The sequence below is a fragment of the Drosophila subpulchrella genome, unplaced genomic scaffold, assembly GCF_014743375.2.
Source record: "Drosophila subpulchrella strain 33 F10 #4 breed RU33 unplaced genomic scaffold, RU_Dsub_v1.1 Primary Assembly Seq18, whole genome shotgun sequence".
NCBI classification, from domain to species: domain Eukaryota; kingdom Metazoa; phylum Arthropoda; class Insecta; order Diptera; family Drosophilidae; genus Drosophila; species Drosophila subpulchrella.
Window position 1 is genome coordinate 1860876 of NW_023665515.1, and position 21604 is coordinate 1882479.

At 41.1% G+C, this 21604-nt stretch overlaps 1 pseudogene; it reads left to right on the forward strand.

Moving 5' to 3' along the window:
• Positions 1–3456: 3456 nt before the first annotated feature.
• Positions 3457–20097, forward strand: LOC119559167 (annotated as a pseudogene).
• The last annotated feature ends 1507 nt before the right edge of the window (positions 20098–21604 follow it).

The window sequence follows — 21604 nt, forward strand, 5'->3', positions numbered from 1 at the left end:
AGACTGTATTCTTATTTCGGCTATGTATGTGGTTCTGTTACACATTACAAGAAAGCTTATGACTTACCGTTATCAATGTGGATCATAATATTTACTTTACAATAGAGGGTGACAGTTTATCATACAATATCAAATAAAATAAAGAGGCAAGCGTGAACAGGGCTGTCACCTGGTGAACAATTCCCCATTTCTGAAGTTGTGCCTTAATCTTGTTGCTCGTGAATGAGAGATGAGATGAGTTTTTTTGGTGCTTCATACCGTGTTAGGGCTCGCTCTAGCTATTTCGAGAACTTGTTGAACACAACCAATACCATGTTGATGCCGTGGCTAGATCTCGGTAGATGGACAACTATATCTTATAGCTCCCTAGGAATAATCGGAAACAAATTTTTAAAAAATTATATCTTTGGTGTTTTAAAACATATAACCTCCTAAGCTTGGAAATAACATTTTTTAACAGTTTTTGAATTTCGAATTAAATTTTATCGAAATCGGACGACTATATCATATAGCTGCCATAGAAACGATCGTAAAATTGGTGGGAAAATAATATGAAACAAATTATAGCTTCGGTGTTTTTTAACATAGAACCTTCTACGTTTGGAAATACCATTTTTTAATAAGTTCTGAGTTTGAATTTAATTTTATCAAAATCGGACGACTATATCATATAGCTGCAATAGGAACGATCGGAAAATTAGTGGGAAAAAAATATTAAACAAATTATAGCTTCGGTGTTTTTTATCATATAACCTCCTACGCTTGGAAATAAAATTTTTTAATTAGTTCTGAATTTTGAATTTAATTTTATCAAAATCGAACGACTATATCATATGGCGCCATAGGAACGATCGGAAAATTGGTGGGAAAATAATATGAAACAAATTATAGCTTCGGTGTTTTTTGACATATTATCTTATACTATTGGGAATACAATTTTTGTATTTTTATACCCGTTACTCGTAGAGTATACTAGATTCCTCGGAAAGTATGTATCAGGCAGAAGGAAGCGTTTCCGACCCCATAAAGTATATATATTCTTGATCAGGATCACTAGCCGAGTCGATCTAGCCATGTCCGTCTGTCCGTCTGTCCGTATGAACGCTGAGATCTCGGAAACTATAAGAGCTACAATACTGGGATTAGGCATGCAGATTCCTGAGATTCCTGCGCAGCGCAAGTTTGTTTCAGAAGAGTGCCACGCCCACTCTAACGCCCACAAGCCGCCCACAAACTTCAAAATATCGTAAATATGAACGCGGATATCTCGGAAAATATCAAAGATAGAGAAACGGAATTCCAGATTTAGATTCCGTAGGCTTGAGCGCAGCGCAAGTTCGTAACGCGAATGTGCCACGCCCACTCTAACGCCCACAAACCGCCCAAATCTGTGGCGCCCACAATTTTCATGCTAGATAAAAAATTTTAACTAAAATGTATTGGTCTCGTCAATACCTACCGATTGATTTAAAAAAAACTTTACCACGCCCACTCTAACGCCCACAACGCTTAAATCTGTCTACCGCCGGTAGGTGGCGCATTTTCTGCTTGCATATCTCCATTTTCCTTTGGTCCCTTTAGCTGAGTAACGGGAATCTGATAGTCGAGGTACTCGACTATAGCGTTCTTCCTTGTTAAATTTAATAATTATATCTGCAAGGGTATACAAACTTCCTTAAGTTAACTTCCTTTCTTGTTATACCCTTGCAGAGTCAGAAATTTGCAACGCAGTGAAGGAGACGTTTCCGACCCCATAAAGTATGTATATTCTTGATCAGCATGACTAGACGAGTCGATCTAGCCATGTCCGTCTGTCCGTCTGTAGTCTCTCAGTTTTAAAGCTATCGGGCTTAAACTTTCCCAAAAGTCTTATATATTTTTCAGGTAGTATATAAGTCGGAACCATAAGTATATAAGTCGGAAGTCGGACAACTAAATCTTATAGCTCTCAAAGGAATAATCGGAAAAAAAATTTTTAAAAAATTATATCTTTGGTGTTTTTTAGCATATAACCTCCTAAACTTGGAAATAACATTTTTTAATTAGTTTTGAATTTTGAATTTAATTTTATCGAAATCGGACGACTATATCATATAGCTGCCATAGGAACGATCGGAAAATTGGTGGAAAAATAAAATGAAACAAATTATAGCTTCGGTGTTTTTCAACATATAACCTCCAACACTGGGAAATAACATTTTTAAATTAGTTCTGAATTTCGATTTTAATTTTATCAAAATCGGACGACTATATCATATAGCTGCCATAGGAACGATCGGAAAATTAGTAGGAAAATAATATGAAACAAATTATAGCTTCGGTGTTTTTTGACATATTATCTTATACTATTGGGAATATCATTTTTTATTTCATTTAATAATTATAGCTGCAAGGGTATATAAGCTTCGGCTTGCCGAAGCTAACTTCCTTTTTTTTTTTTTGAATTACTTTTGAACGGGACATCGGATTTCAACAAATGAGGTGTCCTTCGACGCGTATTCTCAGTAAGAAAAAAACTAGCTAAACAGCCGGGTGATTTTATCCCCACCGTATCCAGCAGCTCCAATTTTCTACATTTTAACTTTTACACTTTCACCGCCTTTTCTCCCAAACAAATCTATATTTCGAAAGTCTTGGTATGCAATCTTCTTAGTTTTTGCGATACCTTTCGATTGGTGTATCACTTGTTACGATCGGCTATAATGGCAGATTTTCAATTCTGCGGCTATATATAGTAGTTGTCTTCGCAAGCTCTCTTGCGCGCTTCGCCACTACGTGTACTGCCGTCCACAGTGATATTCGTCCGATTTTGATCAAATTAAATTCGAAACTCAGAACTAATTAAAAAATGTTATTTCCAAGCGTAGGAGTTTATTTGTTAAAAATTACCAAAGAAATAATTTAAAAAAATTGTTTTCCGATTATTTATATAGGAGCTATAAGATATAGTTGTCCGATCCGGCTGGCTCCGACTTTTATACTACCTGCAAAAGAAATAAGGCTTTTGGGAAAGTTTCAGCCCAATAGCTTTGAAACTGAGAGACTAGTTTGCGTGGAATCGGACGGACAGACGGATGTGGCTAGGTCGACTCGTCTAGTGATGCTGATCACGAATATATAGTATATACTTAATGGGGTCGGAAATGTCTCCTTCACTGGTTTGCAAACTTCTGACTGAAATCATTATACCCTCTGCAAGGGTATAAAAATGTGGTGCTTAAAAAAATTTTTTTTGGAATATTACTAATTTGTGGGTAATTTTGGGCTAATTTTATAGGGCATGCTTTTCCTTATCAACATTTCAAGTTTTGCGACTACAATTTCCTTGCTTTAGTTTATGCCAAACAATCGGCCATTCTATCCACGGCCCCAAACACCATTACCTAACACATGAGCTGAGTCGTAAATTGTTTTAGTTTAGAACAGATATCATCATTTCTGTCAGCTTATTACATAATGGTAATAAACCGCGGTCATTTTTCAGCTTTGTGGACGGAAAAAAAGAGATTACAGCGACGCCCTTAATACCGTTGTAAGAACTCAGTCCGTTTCAGTTTGGCCAGAAAATCGAGGAGAGATTGACCGTGTGCTCTGAAATAGAACTGGCGGATGTGGGCCAACAAACCTTGCCGAGTGACCAGATAGTCCCTCTGCCAAAGGCCCTGCTCGGAACTCTCGGCAAGGACGCTTCGAAGAAGTCAGTGTTGGTATGGCCATTTGGATGTGCAGCCTGCTCTGAAGGAAGATGGATGGAACACCAATCCCTTTGAGCTCACAGAGGTAGATGGAAAGTTGTTAGGACGCGGGGCTTCCGATGACAAGGGACCTGTGCTGTGCTGGATCCATGCTTTTGAGGCTTACATTAAGCTTAATATTCCGCTGCCACTAAACGTGAAGTTTGTTTTTAAAGGGATGGAAGAGAGCGGTAGCGAAGGCTTCGACGACTTGTTAATGGAACGCAAAAACGATTTCCTTGCCGATTTTGATTATGTCTGCATTTCCGACAACTACTGGATAGGGAAGAAGCGCCATTGCCTAACATATGGGCTCCGTGGACTGGCAACTTTCAAGTGGAGGTGGAATGCTCAAAAAAAGATTTGCACAGTGGAGTTTATGGGGGAACCGTCCACAAAGCTATGCCGGATCTGTCACTTGCTCAGCGTTCTTGTCTACAAGGACACAAAAATCCTGGTCCCTGGAGTGGATCGTGATGTTAGTACTTTGTATAACTAAAACAAAAGCTTACTTGTAAGGTCTAATTGTTCTCAAATTGGTACAGGCACACCCTAACCAATTAAGGAACAGGCAAAATACTGTAACGACCTGTTTCGGGAGGCAGTATAGCTCGACGGGGCTAGGGTTGAAAACAGAAATTTATTCCCTCTATAGATCGGTTTACCTCCCTTTACCCAATAATGATACAGAGAGAGAACGCTATGAAGTATGCTTATATATACAACGATCGTAAGGGCGAGTTGCGTACTGCCTTGCTTCGTGGTGACGGAGCTGCGTGTCTCGCGTCTTTCGGGTAGATCGTGTTCTGGTCGTTGGAAGGAACGATCTACTTGGATATCGAGTGGGATTTTGGAGTGTGGGGCATCGTTAGTTTCGATCTGCCGGGCATCGTTAGTTTTGAACTGCCGTCTACTCCGAGTCGGGAGCTGGAAACGTGACTTCTGGGGGAACTCACTGAGATGGGCCTGAATTACAAAATTCGGGCCGGGCTCGGTGATCACGACCGCGCCTGGGCTGATTTCCTAGATACCTAGATACCTGGTGAGCAATTCTGCCTCAAACTGGTCGCGAGAACCTTCTCCCAAATCTAGTTCCTCGATTTTGTGTTGAACTTGGCACAATTACCGGAAGTCCGATTCCAAAGGGGCCAAGTGACACCCTGCCGATGCAACATCCATCGATGTGTCTGCGACCGCTCGATCCGATGTTCGTACCATGTTTCGTTGTAGCAGAGTTTTTTTTGCGCCCAAGTGCAGCTAAGTGGTTTGATACAGGTGACTTGGTCATGTTAGCAAAGTGATTAAAGATCATCCAAAATGTATGGGAAATGCGAATGATAGGCTTTCTAAAAGTTTTGAAGCCATTGCCACAGCTTTAGAGTAACTGTGAAGCTTTTGAATGTAAAATTGGAACGCGGCAACTCGCGTTTTCTGAAAAGTTTTATTGAAATAGGTTAAATAAACTTCAACTATATAAGGCTTTTGTTTTTACTTGTACTATTTGTCCGTAAGATCAAATAACATATGTATGAAATGGGATAAGTCTGTTGATCTCAAAGCTTACGTGCTGCAGGTAACTTTCCAAAGTATACTGGTGACGTAATGATGCGATGCCGAAAAGGTCCAAATTGAGAAAATTTTCCAATTGATCCGGTTGAATTGTTGCTGCTACTTAATCCCTTGTGATCCCTCGCAGCGGAATTGTTAATGTTCAGGACAGCAGTCCTGTCACGGTCGCCAATGTTTGTCCGCTGCCTATTGGGAGGCATCCAAGAGTGATCCTTGCCCTTGAGCAAATGTCAGTATGGTTGTTGTTGTTGTTCCGCCTCGATCCAAAAATAATATAATGGAGGCAATGATGCTTACTTCACGAAGTTAAGTGTGAGACTGTATTCTTATCTCGACTATGTATGTGGTTCGGCTACACATTAAAAGAAAGCTTATGACTTACCGTTTTCAATGAGGTTCATAATATTTACTTTTCAATAGAGGGTGACAGTTTATCATACAATATCAAATAAAATAAAGAGGCAAGCGTGAACAGGGCTGTCAGCTGGTGAACAATTCCCCATATCTAGAGTTGTGGCTAAAACTTGTTGCTCTTCAACTGAACCCCGTTATCCGAGATGAGTTTTTCGGTGCTCTTTGCTGTGTTAGGACTTGCTTTCGTAGTACTTGTATTACGAATTGCTAGCTCTACCCATTTCGAGAACTGGTTGACCACAACCAGTAGCATGTTTTTGAAGTGGCTAGAACTCGGTAGATGGCCAACGAAGTCTATGCAGAGGGTTTCCCAGGGTGCTTTTGCTATTTGTGTCAGCATTTTTCCGCCGCCTGTTGTTGTGAAGTCTTGTAACGTTGGCATGTTTCACAGCGTCGTACGTACTGCTGTATGTCCCTGTGCATCCCTTGCCAGTAGTATGACGGCATTATCCGGTGCTTAGTTATCAGGAAAACTAGGTGTCCTGCTGTTGCTTCGCTGTGGATTTCCCTCAGAACTCGTTCCTGTCGGTTTTTTGCTATGCATAGTTTCCACGGTTGCGTATCCTCTTCAGCGGCCCATTACGGTAGATGTCCGTATAGTTTACCTTCCATTACTGCATAATCTGGCCACATTTCTAGATCTCTTTAAATGGCCAGGAGTCTCTGCTTTATCCACTCGTCTTCCTCGACTTCGACTCCGTGTACTTCTTCTGTGGTTTTGTTAATGAATAGATATAATACAATTAAGTATTAAACAGACAACCTCCCAATGAACAAATAATAATGCAAACTTAGATTGTGTAAACCGCACGCTCTCAACGCCAGAATCGAAGTGAACGAGAATATCAAAAGAGAAAAAGAACAACGAGAAGATAGGAAGAAGAAGCACGATGGTCCCGTTTCCTTAAGCGGTTTCCTAGGAAACCAAGACATCGGAATGTGCGTCTACCTCTCGTACACATACATTCATGCAAACATGTATTGCACAATTATCCATGTGACTTTTGTATATTTGAACATGCAAACTCCAACACGCCGCCTCAAAAGTTACATTGTTTATCACTTCAATTCCTGACGTGAGTTTGTGCTTTAGTTTTAATTTGTTTCTTCATTTCATTTATTTTCTTTTTCAATTCTGGGGATACATTAGATCCAGCATTTGCTGCAAGAGTTGGGGAACCCAGTAAAACCCAACTAGATCCATACAAAAAATTAACATAATTAAAGCTTCGACAAATGAAATTAAACAGGAATAAATAGTAAATATGAAAATTGAAATTAATTACAAGTACTTCATGAGATCCATTTGAAAAAATAAACAAGAATATGGATTCAATTCAATTACTTAAGTCTTAGTAAGTAAAAAAAATAATCATAAATGACTTCATTTGATCCATTTCATGTTTTGCTTCTAAAAGCGATGGATTTTCAGCAACAGTTCACAAGGTTCTTAGTTGGATTATTCAAAAAGTCCCAGCTGGCTTCTCAGGGAAATAAACCGGGCAGATGGTAATGGCTTCGTCAATATGTCGGCTAGTTGCAGATCTGTGGGAATATACTTTACACAAATTAGTTTCTTTTCAATTTGCTCTCTTGTAAAGTGATATTTAATATCTATGTGCTTTGTTCTCTTATGGCAAGTAGGATTATTTGCAATACTTACACAACCTTGGTTGTCTTCAAAAATATCAATAGGACCACTTAATTCTAGATTAATCTAATTTATTAGTGATTTTAACCAAAGAGCTTCTCTTACACCTTCAAACAAGGCCATGTATTCTGCTTCAGTAGATGAAGCAGCAACCGACTTTTGCTTCATGGTACTCCATGAAACCAAACAATTTTCAAACATTTTAAAAAGATACCCAGTGGTACTTCTTCTGTCAGTTTCATTTCCAGCCCAACCGGAATCTACATAGCCTGTAAGAATATTATTAAAATTAGCTACCTTCTTGAATCTAAGCTTGATATTAACAGTTCCCTTCAGATATCTAAGAACTCTCTTAAGGCATTGCCATAGTTCCTTATTGTTGTTGTTTGTATATCTGCTTAGAATACTTATTGAAGTACTTAAGTCGGGCCGTGTACATAACATTATGTATATCACACAACCAATTAAATTTCTACACGGTGCATCACATAATTCTTCTGATTGCAGAGCTGTATAGTCTAACTTACTTGGGAGGGGAGTACTAACTGAATTACACTCTTCCATATTAAATTTTCTCAATACATTTTTAATATATGCTGACTGACTAAGACAAATCTCTCCATTAGTTCTATCAATTTTTATGCCAATAAAGTGTCTAATTTCACGTAAATCGGTCATTTGAAACTTGTCATGAAGGTAAGATTTAAAATTGGACATTCTATCAGATTTGTTTGTAGCAATTACTACATCGTCCACATATAACAAGATATATATATTTCTCAAATATCTCCCTTATCCAAAATATAAATGCACCGATCAACTCCTAAGTTTTTAAATCCAACATCCTTCAACACACTTTCAAAAACTTCGATCCAACATCTAGCAGCTTGCTTAAGACCATATATAGCTTTATTAAGTTTACATACTTTATTCTCATAAGAGTGATTCAAGCCTTTTGGAACGCTCATGTAGATTTCATCCTTTAGAGTTCCGTTTAAAAAGGCAGTTGTTACGTCCATATGATGAACCATTAAATCGTATTGACTTGAAAGTGCCAACAAAAATCTAAAACTGGAAATTCGTGCAACTGGTGCAAATGTCTCATCGTAATCAGTCATATATTCTTGAGTGAAGCCCCGCGCTACAAGTCTTGCTTTGTACTTTACTAAGTTCCCAAATTCATCTTGTTTTATACTAAATACCCATCTGCAATCAATTATGTTTTTATTTTCTGGCTTATGCACTAGGGACCAAGTATAATTTTGAAAATGAGAATTATGTTCATCTTGTATAGCTTTCTCCCAGAAAGATCTGTCCTCACGAAACTTAATTTCATCAAAGGTATTAGGAATATCATTTAAGCATATTTGAGTATTCATGAGACATCTTTCTAAAAATCGATATGATAATTTGGGTCTACTTTTAATTCTTTCACTGCATCTGATTTCTTCTTCACTTTTATTATCTTTTAATTTATCACCAGCTTCAACAACTGGATCGGCATTCTCTAGACATGTGGAATTTTCATTGAGTTGTTCACTTAACTCAGAATCAACAGATTCATTATTTTCTATCAAAGGAAAAACCAACTCTTCATTTCCTTTACTTAAAGATTCATTATTTTGTTCAACAGTATTTCTTTCTTATTATTTCTATTATTTCTTTCTAAAACTCTTGATTTTAACATGTTTATTTCATCCACCACAACATCTCTTGCTGTCATAAATTTCCTCGATTCCTCAGACCACAACCTGTAACCATGTCCTCTGCGTCGTCTCCTGACCAGTACCTTGTCGTTCTTGCACTCGGGGAGTTGGGCAGTTGCTATTCGGGAACTTCGCCGGTAATCGCAGGGCTCTCCAGGCGACCGCCTCTTGAAACCGCAAGTCGATCTACCGCTCGTCCGTCACGCCAGGTCCTGCTTGGTCAGGCAAAGTACGCTGGGTCTCAGACAACTTTCCTCCCCAAACTGACGGTTCTTCGTCGTAGGACTCTTCCGCTTGTCTCTGACAGACCCGCCGGGCGACTCGCCAGGGTGTGGTCATGACAAAGTTGGAAAACGAAAGCCTTGACTTAGCCGTGTGATGCCTTCCGGAACTCAGCCACTTGTGTCTCAATTCGGAGATTCCTGATGTCCCAATCCCGAACGTCTCGACGTGGCGATCTTGCTCCTTGTGTGCTTCCCACGGCGCTGCTTCCGACGACTCGCTTGGTTGTAGCTCCCTCGTAGATTACTTGCTTGACTGACTGTTCACTTGGTACTTTAACTGATCTTGAAGGTTTGACTCCTCGTGATCGACTGATCCAGCTGCCAGCACTCTGCGGCCTTATATAGAGCCTCCGGGAACCGTTATTTTCCTTTTGCGCACGGCCCGCTGGATCTCTCCACTCCGGGTCCAAAGTTCGTGCCTCCTGGTTGACCCACTTGTCCTTCCCGTACCGCTTCCAATCGATGCTCCGCCCACTGCTGCCATCCCGCTGATTCCCGTGATGCTTGTGGCACGCCTGTGTGCCGCTTCACCGCCGAGATGTGGCACTTCCTCTTCCGGTCCCAAGTTCACGGGAGAGTCCAAAGTCCGGTGGAGTGCCGTTATCCTGTTTTTGCACACGGCACTCTTGCCTTGCCCGCGAAGTCTCCATTCTCTCTCGATATCCATGCTTGGTCTGCCAACTCTCTCGCTCTCCGTCCTTAGTCTCCAAACTCTCTCGATCTCCATCCAAGTCTCCAAACTCTCTTGTTCTCCATCCAAGTCTCCAAACTCTCCTCGCCGCGCCGTTACTACGCGAATTCGCCGCGTATCTGGTAAGCGGCCGGCCATCTGCTGCTGCTTCTATTTGTGGGGAGTTATTCAACTCCTCACAATTTCTCAACATGAAGGCAAAACTACGCTCTGCTTGGGGTGTTGCTGCTGTTGCCATCTGAGCCTGCCCATCTTCTCTTTTATTTTCACAAAAGTTCTGATTCGGCTGCCTTTTCAAAAGAAAACAATCTTTCTTTAAATGACCTGGCTTACCGCAATGAAAAAATTTTGGTTTCGGTTTGAAACTTGGCTTAAACTGAATCTTCTTGAACTTTTGCATTGGATTATTTTTAAATTTTATTGTTTTTACAAAAGCTAATGTTAAGTTACTTTCAGATAGAGTCTCTATTGCGGTTATAACTCCATCATAACTGGGTGGAAGAGTTAGGAGTAAATGGGAAATTTTATCCATATCATCTAACTTTGCTCCTGACGCGATAAGTTCAGTAACGAGATCATCGAAGAAATTAAAATGATTAAGGAGTGAAGTGTCACCTTTTAATTTCATGGCTAAAAGTTTCTTTCGCAGAGATAGTTGCGGTGCCAAGCTTCTTCTCTCATAAATGGCATCTAAGTTTGCATAAATCAGCTTAGCAGTGCTTTCACTGTTAGCGTAAGATAAGAACGCATCACTTAAATATTCAATTATTAAGCTTTTTGCATTTCGTTCTGCCTTTTTTATCTCATGGGTCACTTCTGCAAGAGTTTCATCTATGACCCTCAAAAGATCGTACTCTTCTAACAGCGCTCACACTCTGAACTTCCATATTAAATATTTTCCACCGTCAAACGGTTTGATATTTCTTTTCCTTTTATCCATTTTATGGTTCTCTATCAAAACAGCACCGCAACAACTACCTCCTCAGCAACACCAAACAGCAACCCTTCACAGCAATAATTTCCACAACAACAACTTTTCACAGGAATATTTAGCAACAGCGGCCAGCAACTTTCAACAGCATTAACGTCGCTCAACACTGTCCAGCAACAATGTCTTTCAGCAGCAGCACTGTCTGGCAACACTGTCCCATGGCAACGTGAAGATTTGCGGCAAATTTGTCGAAGCGTTTGTATGTGTGTGTTCAGGAAAGGTTTCTCGGCGAATTCGTAAAAGTGTGTTCTAGAAAGATCACGGCGAATTGTTGATATGTATGCGCTTCTTCCTGGAAATAGAAAAATGTTTTGCCACGAATTTGTCGCAGCGTTATACATAAAACCAATTTAATCCTCTTTATTGTTCAGGAATTGCTTTTTGTTCTTCATGGACCACTCCGCACGTATGTACATATATGTACATACATATGTAAATGCGCATACTCGAATGCACACACACACATATAATTAGTTCACTTTTATGCACTTTCATATTGTAACAATTAAAGCACTATTATTTATTCACTGCAATTGTGTCTGGGCCGTTTCCTTAAGAGGTTTCCTAGGAAACCAAGACATCGGAATGTGCGTCTACCTCTCGTACACATACATTCATGCAAACATGTATTGCACAATTATCCATGTGACTTTTGTATATTTGAACATGCAAACTCCAACATCTTCCTTGAGCATCTACGACGTTAAGCTTTCCTTTGCGATACCATACCTCGAATGAGTATGGCTGCATTGTCAATGCCCTTTGATCGAGTTGAGCCACTTTAGAACTTGGTGGTTCGTGATGACGACGAAGTGGTATCCTCCCAAGTACATTCTCAGTGCCCCAGTGGATAGCCAGGCACTCCTTTTCGGTGGCCGAGTATTTTTGCTGTGTCTTTTTAAGTTTTCGACTGGCGTTTTAATATTCTTAAGTTAAGACTGCTCCTAATTCGCAGTTACTGGCGTTCGCCTGGAGTACAAAGGTATTTTCAAACCTTCTGTGCCATGAGGCTACCCCCAGGAAGCTGTGTGCCTGCTTCGTCGTCTGTGGGCTGGCATGTTGAGGATCGCGCCTATATTTTCTGGATCGGTGTGTATGCCTCTTGCGCTGACTAAGAGTCCAAGATATCTTAGCTCTTCTTTGAAGAAGTGGCATTTCTCCGTGTTGATCCTTAGGTTAGCCTTGCAAAGTCGTCTCATCACTTCTTGCAGTTTCTCCAGGTGTTCCCGTTTCGTACATCCGATGACCACTATGTCATCCAGGTATGCGAATGGTTACATCTCTGGTCCGATGACTGAGTGCAGTGCTTTTTGTAAAGTGGCTGGAGCTATGTGTAATCCGAAGGGCATTACTTTCCACTGAAACAGTCCGCATCCTGTTACATTAAAAACGGTGTACTGATTACTACATTCGTTCATTGGTATCTGCCAGTAGCCACTTTATAGGTCTTGTGTGCTTATGTATTCTTCTCACGTAGTTGGTTGAGTATGTGCTCCATTCGCGGTACTGGGTATGCAAGATTTTGTGGCTTGCAATGTGACTGACTCCCTTCCTTCGGCTAATCATCTCCAATTCCGATTGAACTCTGGTTTCTCTGTTAAATCGCCTGTTGCTAGTGATCCAATGCGGTGTCTCTTGTGTTTTTTATTCCTGCGTTGGTTTATCTTCTTCTTCTTTATGCTTGCTGTGATGCCTCCGCATTCTACTACTACGAAATCTACTCCTAGTAGCAGCCCTTCAGTTCCAAAAAAAAAAGTTTCACTTGTGAATCACCTTGGGAATCACCTGGGACATGTCCTCGTGCACAAGTGAAGAACAAGTGACGCTCCATATAGAAAATTGTATGGGATGTCCGCATTTTCACAAGTGAAAATTCAAATGAAAATTTTTCGAAGTCCTACGGGATTTCACTTGTTCCTTATACTCATTTTTCGTATAGCCTGTCACTTGCCGGTGACTCGTCCCAAGTGAATCACTTGGGAAAATCAGAATTTTTCCTTGAGTTTTCACTTGTGAAATCACTTGCAAGGGACACGTCCCAAGTGAATCACTTGTGAAAATCAAAATTTTTCCTTGAGTTTTCAATTATAAAAATATAGAATTTAAAATACATACCTATTTAATTTCATTTTAATTCATTTTAATTATATGGTATTATTTAGATTTTCAAAAATGGTACAATTATTGTTTCTGTTTTTTTTGCTTTGTAAGCTTATTTTTAACGTTAGTCATCGCCGTTCTTAAGCCTTTGTCCGGGTCCTCTGAATCCTTGGCCAACGCTCCTGAAAAAACATATGTTTAAAAAATGCGTTTTATTTGTTTAATTGTATATTTACCTTTTATAGCTGTGTTTAACCCTTTGCAGGATTTTTATTGGCACAAAACATTTCGTCATCCACTTTCGGCTAACGGAACCCATTGAATACCTTCAAAACTTACGTACTTTAAACTAAGATCAATGCACAACATCTTAAACTTAATGTAGCACTTACCTGACTTTATTATATTAACTAAACGATTAAAGTAACTCTGCTGCGCACCATTAAAATGGATGCTTCCCTTTCAATCACTCAAACAGAATGCACCAAGTCTTCTCACCCCTTTACTTGATTCCTTTTGTTTTCTCTTTGCTGTTGGCGCGTGCCACTGCACTTATACCCTTTCTAAGGCGAAAAATATCCGACTATATAATTTGTACTTCTTAATTAAAAAATACAATACGAATTTTTTAAAAATTTTAATTCTAATACTACTAATGTTTTAAATATTGAAATCAATTTTAACGGACTAATTTTCTATAATTACACTAAAAAAATATATTGTAATAAAAATGTATAATAAGTAAACATAACATTATAAGTAAATCCAAATTACATAATTTTACTATAATTTACTTTTATAAAACAATATAAGTTGTGTATTTTCGATACACAATAATGCTCCTAAAATATTAGGGCATTCACATGTCGCTGCTCCACGAAAATTTTTCGGCCGAAATATTAGTCGCTAGCCGAACATAACGGAGAGACGCAAAAAAAATAACGGACCGGCCGAGTTTGTCTCTGCGAGCGCGGAGTGCAGGCAGATTATAAGACAAGAAAGAGAGGGAAATCTCCGAATATGTGCCTCTCTTTGTTGCACGATCGTTTTCGTAGGCAGTCTTCTACGCTGCGCCGACTGCTCTGCTGACGTCAACAGCGGCACAGCTTTTTGCCTTGAGCCATGTCACCGCGTCCCTACTGCAGAACTGAAGGGAGGTCTCCGGTCACCTCGCCGAGGACTAGCAGTGTCGTTGTGCTTGCCTGGATCCCGAGCTGTATTGGTACTTCCAGAGCCTCTGTGACTGTTCGGTTTGTTCCGTCTGCTAGTCTAATGGCTTCGATTACTCGCTTTCTTTTCCCGTGTCTGGGTATTCTTTTGGCTAGTTCTCTGCTTATGAAACTCCGTGCCACTGGTTTCTTGGTGGTCTCCAGAAAATTCCAGGTGGTTGTTGTTGTCCACAGCGAGTTTCCGGCGTTTGTTCTGTTCTGTGCTGTGTTGTGTGTTCATATGATTGGAGGGCCTCGAATTCCTCAGCTAATCGGAGGTATTCCGCTAGTAATCGGCATTCTCCACGTTCAGTATACCGTTTGAACTCTACTCGACTGTTTCGGTAAACCTACTCCAGTTTTTTCTCTTCTGTAAGCGCAGTAAATCTCATATTTTTCCGAAGTTATCGTGTTTATTCCATCGCTCACTCATCCTCCACATGGTGCCTACGTGTAATGGCTTCCATTGCATTTTCCTCGTGGTCCGCTGGTCTCTAGTACTCCAGGAATTATTTTCTGAAGATACTCCATAATGGCATTGGGGTTGGGTGGGTGTGCCACCAGTGCAAGGCACAGCCTTTGAGTAGTATTACCATGGCTCCTGCTGCGTGATCGAGATCTATCCCGTAAGCCTCTGCTAATTCCTCCGTCCTGCTTATGAACTCTGCCGAGTCGCCAGTGCCGTCGTATTCTTCTCCCCAACTTCGTATCACTTCCATTGTAGCCACTTTATTCCTGTCGGTCCTTTTGGGTTCGGGTATTGGTTTTCTCTCAGCATATCAGTTGTGTTTGGTATTTGCAGGTATTTTCGTGCCTTTCGGTTGACTTCCTATCCCGTCGGGAGTTGGTGATGGGCTTCTTGCGTGCTTCTGTGACAGCTCTAGAAGGCGTTTGATGGTTCCCTCGCTGTGGTTGCCGTTCCTTATAAACTCCGACATTTGCCACCGCATGTGGCTGGAACTGGCTGGAATTTAAGTTCTATCAGATAGGCTTCCAGTTGGGCATTATTGATGTTGCTAATCCAGCCTTGAGTTAACTTGTCTGCCATTGTGTTTATTTTGTGTTGTGTTGAGGAAGTCTTTTTGTCATCAATTTGTTCGGGCGCCACTGTTACGACCCTATTTCGAGAGGCAGTATTGCTCGCCGTGGCCAGGGTTCGAGACAGAAATGTATTTCCTCTATAGTGATACAGAGAGATATGTGGTATGCTTATATTTACTACAATCGGATAGAGCTAAGGTATAATAGATAATGTTGACGGCTGGGTGCCTCTGCTGCGGAAGGACCGAGTTGTATACTGCTTTCTTCCTTGTGTCGGCGCTGCGGAAGGGTCAAGTTGTGTACTGCTTGCTTCGTTGTGTCGGCGCTGCGGAAGGGTCTGGAAGGAACGATCAACTTGGATTTCGAGTGGGATTTGGGAGTATAGGGCATCATTAGTTTCGATCTGCCGGGCATCGTTAGTCTCCTCCTTGTTGATGCTTTCTCGATGCTCGTCGGAACGCAAGTCACTGGCCTGAGGTTGGGCCTTTGCTTATATAGGCGCCGTTTAGTGTGACCAGGGCGATCGATAATAATAAAACCGCTTCGATAACTGGATATCGGGTCACAGTTCTGGTGATGACTATCGACACTCGATATCTCAGCTGAATAAATGTGACCAGATGTCGTTCGCTTTAGGCTCGCGCTTAAATAGTTGAGCGGGCGTAGGATTTCCATATAAAAGACCATTGTTTTGGAATGTTCTATGTTTGATTTTAATATTCTGAGTACAAGTTAGTTAATCTTATATTCCTATCGACGCATTAATTATATGAATAGCTGTAATCGCTTAAGGAAAGACATTGGTGTTGACCAGCTGCCGCATAATGGCGACAAAACCAGGCTGCTTCAAGCCAGGTAGCGTTATCCCAGCCTGTCTATCCATGGAATCGAAGGTGCACTTTGTGGGCAAGGGGCACAGACCGTCATTTCTCCCTTGGACTTGTGCCCAACCAGGACCCAAAGCAAATTAAGTGTGTCATTAAATACGTTAGTGATAAATGGAAAGAGCGAAGCTCGCCTAATTGTTAGTTTTTTTTTGAATTCCTCTAGATTATAATGATTGTGATGAATGGGTACTATGCTCTCAGCTGGGAATCCCTGGACAAAGAACCAAACCACACCATTATGAGGCTGCGAAACGGGCCATAAGGCATATTTTCAATGTAGAACCGGACACGACATGTGAGACGGGATCCATACCGGTAACATTGACATTGCAGGATTCCACCGGCAACAATGTCATCCTTGTGCCAGTTGGAGCATGTGAAGACGGCGCCCACTCCCAAAATGAATAAATCGATTGCTACAACTACCTTAAAGGCGTAAGCTATGTAAGGATGCTTTCTGGCCGGGGCACAACTCCCAGCGGGTCAAGAGGTCCTTTTAGAAGAAATTTGTAAAATCACTGAGACACTGGGCTAGAGAGTAATTTCCGCAGGGCGAACCATGATTTTTAATTAATTATCCCGGAGATTTACGCCTATCCGCTCGAGGGGGTTATTTCAGGCGGGCGTAGGACTTGCAGTTCTCGAAGGACCTTCGAGGTTACGGTGATCTCGGGACACTAAGACCTTTCGTGATGAAAAATTCCACGGGCTGGACCTTCGGGCGAGGCCGCAGCCGGATCTTATTGTAAGTGGCGGAGATGCGAGTCGAGGGTCTCGGGGGCTGAAAATCCTTCGGGCTGGACCTTCGGGCGAGGCCGCAGCCGGATCTTCTCGTGGATGGTCGAGGTACGAGGCGAGCGTCGTGGGGTCTGAGAATCCTACGGGCTGGACCTTCAAGTCAGGCCGCAGCCGGATTTTATCGTGATTTGCCGGCTGGAAGCAAGTTTGATGCGGGAGTTAGTCGGACTAGTAGGGTTCTACCGCTTCGCTTCGCACGCATGGTGCGTGAGGGTTAAAATAATAAACACTGAGACCATCCTTTGTCGTTTTGCATATACATATCTTTCACTTGTTGTCATTCACTGTCACCTTTCTTCGAGTTTGCATTGTATAATGCATTTTTGTTTCACAAACGCCTTGCGTTGTTGCTCGACTTTCTGCTTCACTGCACCGATTGCACTTCTTGGTTATGGTGACCTTAACCTTACTTTCTACCGACCGCGCTCTTGCTCCCCGCGTGCTTCACTTGCAACCTTTTCTTTTTCGTTGTCCGCGTGCGCGACCGTCTGCCTCGTGGTACGTGAGAAGGAGGGAGCCGGAAGCCGCAGTGTGCACCACTCGTACTCTTCGGTCTTTTCCTTGCAAGATCGGTATTTCTTCTAATTATACCCGTTACTCGTAGAGTAAAAGGGTATACTAGATTCGTCGGAAAGTATGTAACAGGCGGAAGGAAGCGTTTCCGATCCCATAAAGTATATATATTCTTGATCAGGATCACTAGCCGAGTCGATCTAGCCATGTCCGTCTGTCCGTATGAACGCTGAGATCTCGGAAACTATAAGAGCTACAATACTGGGATTAGGCATGCAGATTCCTGAGATTCCTGCGCAGGGCAAGTTTGTTTCAGTAGAGCGCCACGCCTACTCTAACGCCCACAAACCGCCCAAAATGTATTGTTTTTATCAATACCTATCGATTGACCCACTTTAACGCCCACAAACCGCCCACAAACTTCAAAAAAAAGTTAATATGAACGCGGATATCTCGGAAAATATCAACGATAGAGAAATGCGCTTTCAGATTTAGATTCCGTAGGCTTGAGCGCATCGCATGTTTGTTACGCGAATATGCCACGCCCACTCTAATGCCCACAAACCGCCCAAGCCTGTGGCGCCCACAATGTTCATGCTAGATACAAAATTTTAACTAAAATGTATTGGTGTCGTCAATACCTATCGATTGATCCAAACAAAATGTTGCCACACCCACTCTAACGCCCACATCGCTTAAATCTGTCTACCGCCGGTAGGTGGCGCATTTCAATCTCGCCTTGCTGCTTGCATATCTCCATTTTTCTTTGGTCCCTTTAGCTGAGTAACGGGTATCTGATAGTCGAGGTACTCGACTATAGCGTTCTTCCTTGTTTTAGTTGAAATTGTATGCTAAGAGATTACCCTCTATTGTAAAGCATTATGATCCACAATGAAAACGGTAAATCATAAGCTTTCTTGTTATGAACAGCCCAACCAAATGTATAACCAAAAGCAGAATATAGTCTCACACAGAACTTCGTGAAGTAAATATCATTGACTCCGTCGTTTTAATTTTTGGATCAAGCTCCGCCATCTGCACAGGGGCAGAGGCGGTGCAATAACAACAACCACTGGCATTTGCACGAGGGCAAATTTCACCTTTGGCTGCCTCCCATAAGTCAGCGGATTATACATTGGCGACCGTGGCAGGACAGCTGTCATGAACCGGCTGCGAGGGTTTACAAGGAATTCAGTAGCAGCTACAATTCAAGCGGATCAGTTGGAAAGTTATCTCAACTTGGACTTTTACGGCATCACACCATTACGTCACCAGTACACCTGAGACACTTACTGGAGCACGTAAGCTTTTAAATCGGCAGATTTAACCCAGTTCACTTGTTATTCGATCTTTCAGACGCAAATAATACAAATAAGAAAGAAGAGTCTGGTTATATATAGATACATAGGTGTGATTTATTTAACCTATGTCGTAAAAGCTTCTCAGAACACGCAGGCTTGCTGTACCCCAGTTTTACATCAAACAGTTTCGCAGTTACTCTAAAACTGTTGTAGGGTTTCAAAACTTGTCAAAGCCTCTCAAACGCATTTTCCTTACAGTTTGGCTGATCTTTCATCTCTTTGCAAACATGACCAAACCATCTATAGAAGAACAGCCAGCTGCACTTAGGCGCAAAAGAACTCTGCTGCAACGAAACATGCAACGAACTTCGAATCGAACGGTTGCAGACACAGCAATGGATGGTGCATCGGCATGTTGACACTTGGCCCTTTTGGAATCGCACTTTTGGCAATTGTTCAAGTTCAACAGCAAATTGAAGAAATAGACTGCGAAGAAGATTCTCGCGATCGGTTTGAGGCAGATTTTATAGCAACAAAATCTACGCTTTTAAAACGTGCAAATGTTAGCAAGCGCAATGGCCCTGAGGACTCCGTCTTGATAAATTTCACCTGCTTAGGGGCCAGTTCCCATAATCGATTACCCTCTCTAAAACTTCCAAAACTAGACGGAAAATATGGCGAGTACAACCGTTTAATAGAAGCCTTCAAGCATATGGTTCATGATGATGTCTTACTTTCTGATATTGACAAGTTTACGTATCTACTCGGATGTCTTTCTGGTCCTGCATTGAGTGTAGTGGCTGCATTTCAAGTATCAGAAGAAAATTACAAAAAGGCATTGGAGCGCCTTAAGGAACGATACGATAAAAAAGTGTTGATCTTACTCGAACATGTATCTAGCCTTTTTGTCATTTCTCAAATGAGAAAATCTGATTCTTCATCCCTTCGAGAAATTTTAGATACAGTGGCAGCGTTCACTGGTTCACTGCTCTCTCTTGGCACCGAACAAAATGCATTTGAAGCCATTTTAATTCAGCTCGTTCTGCAAAAGGCCGATTCAGATTCAAAACATGCTTATGATCGAGGTCAGAACTATGAGCAGTTTCCAACTTGGGATAATTTCTAAGGGCCACATCGCATCTGATTGTCGTTCGAAATTTGTAGGACTTGTCTCAGGTTGCACCATTCTTCGTTACATCGCAGGAGTGAAACACAAGAAACTTCTCAACCAAATATAGAACAGACAAACGAGCAACCTCGTTGCTCCACACAGGTAGTCGCATGTCTTTCTCGTAAACCAAATCGAGCTTTTATCCCAACCGCTAAAGTTTTTTATAATTTATAATTTATTTGTTGAAGGTTGATGCACTAAGAACAGTACAAACAAGTGGCCCAAACGACACCAAGCACGTGCTTGTTACGCGCGGGCCCATTTTTATTTCGGGCAAATACGGTTCGCGAGGAAGGTACATAGAACAAACAAAGACAGGACAAAACATAGATCAACAAGACTAAAGCAAATGAGCTAAGATTTTAGTTTTTAATACAGGGATAGAAGTTGAGGAACAAATTAAATGGTATAGGTTATTATAATTATTACAAAGAACGCGAAAGGGCTCATGCTGACTAAAATTAGATGAACATCGTGGCAAGTTGATAGGATAGTAGTTTCGCATTAGTCTAACAGGAACATTGAAAGTATGGCGGCTTACCAAATCTACAGAATCAATATCGCCTCTGATAAGATTATTCATAAAAAAAGTACCAAGCATATTTCTACGGCTTACTAGACTAGGCAAATTAATTAAAAGCAATCTACTCGAGTAAGAAGGCAACCTGACGTTTTGATCCCAGTTCAAACCACGTAAGGCAAAAAGAAGAAATTGTTTCTGTACGGACTCTATACGGTCAATGTGCAATTGATACTGAGGACTCCAAACGGAAGAACAGTATTCTAAATTAGGACGGACAAGGGAGGTAAATAATAATTTGGTAGTGTATGGATCATCAAATTCTTTAGATCAACGCTTAATAAACCCAAGAGCACTCATAGCTTTATTTACAGTAGAGGTTATGTGGGAGTCAAATTTAAGTTTAGGATCTAGGAGAACACCTAAATCGTTTACTGAGTATATTCGGTCCAGGGACATGTTCTGAAGAGAGTAACTTATAAACGTTGGCGTACCCCTATAAAAAGTCATAACGTTGCATTTAAGATAGTTTAAATTCGAAAGGTTGTACTGACACCATGACTGCAAGCAGAAACCAGACTCAATTTTATTATATGAAAAACAAAACTTAACATCATCAGCATACATTAGTACACGAGAGTGAGATACTATAGAGGGAAGATCATTTATAAACAGAGTAAACAGCAAAGGCCCTAAATGACTGCCCTGAGGCACTCCAGATGTCTCGTTAATCATCTTGGAAACAGCGTTTTTGAATAAAACCCTCTGAGATCTACCATTCAAATAACTTGAAATCCAAATTAACAGATTATTCGGAAACCCGAGCTGATCTAATTTGAATAAAAGAAGAGAGTGTTTTACAGAGTCAAAGGCTTTATTAAAATCTGTATATATAACGTCTGTCTGCAATTTTTTGTTAAAACCATCTACTACAAAAGATGTCAATTCGAGCAGGTTAGTGGTGGTCAATCTTCGCTTAACAAAATCATGTTGACACGGCGATATTAAAGAGAGAAGCACAAGTG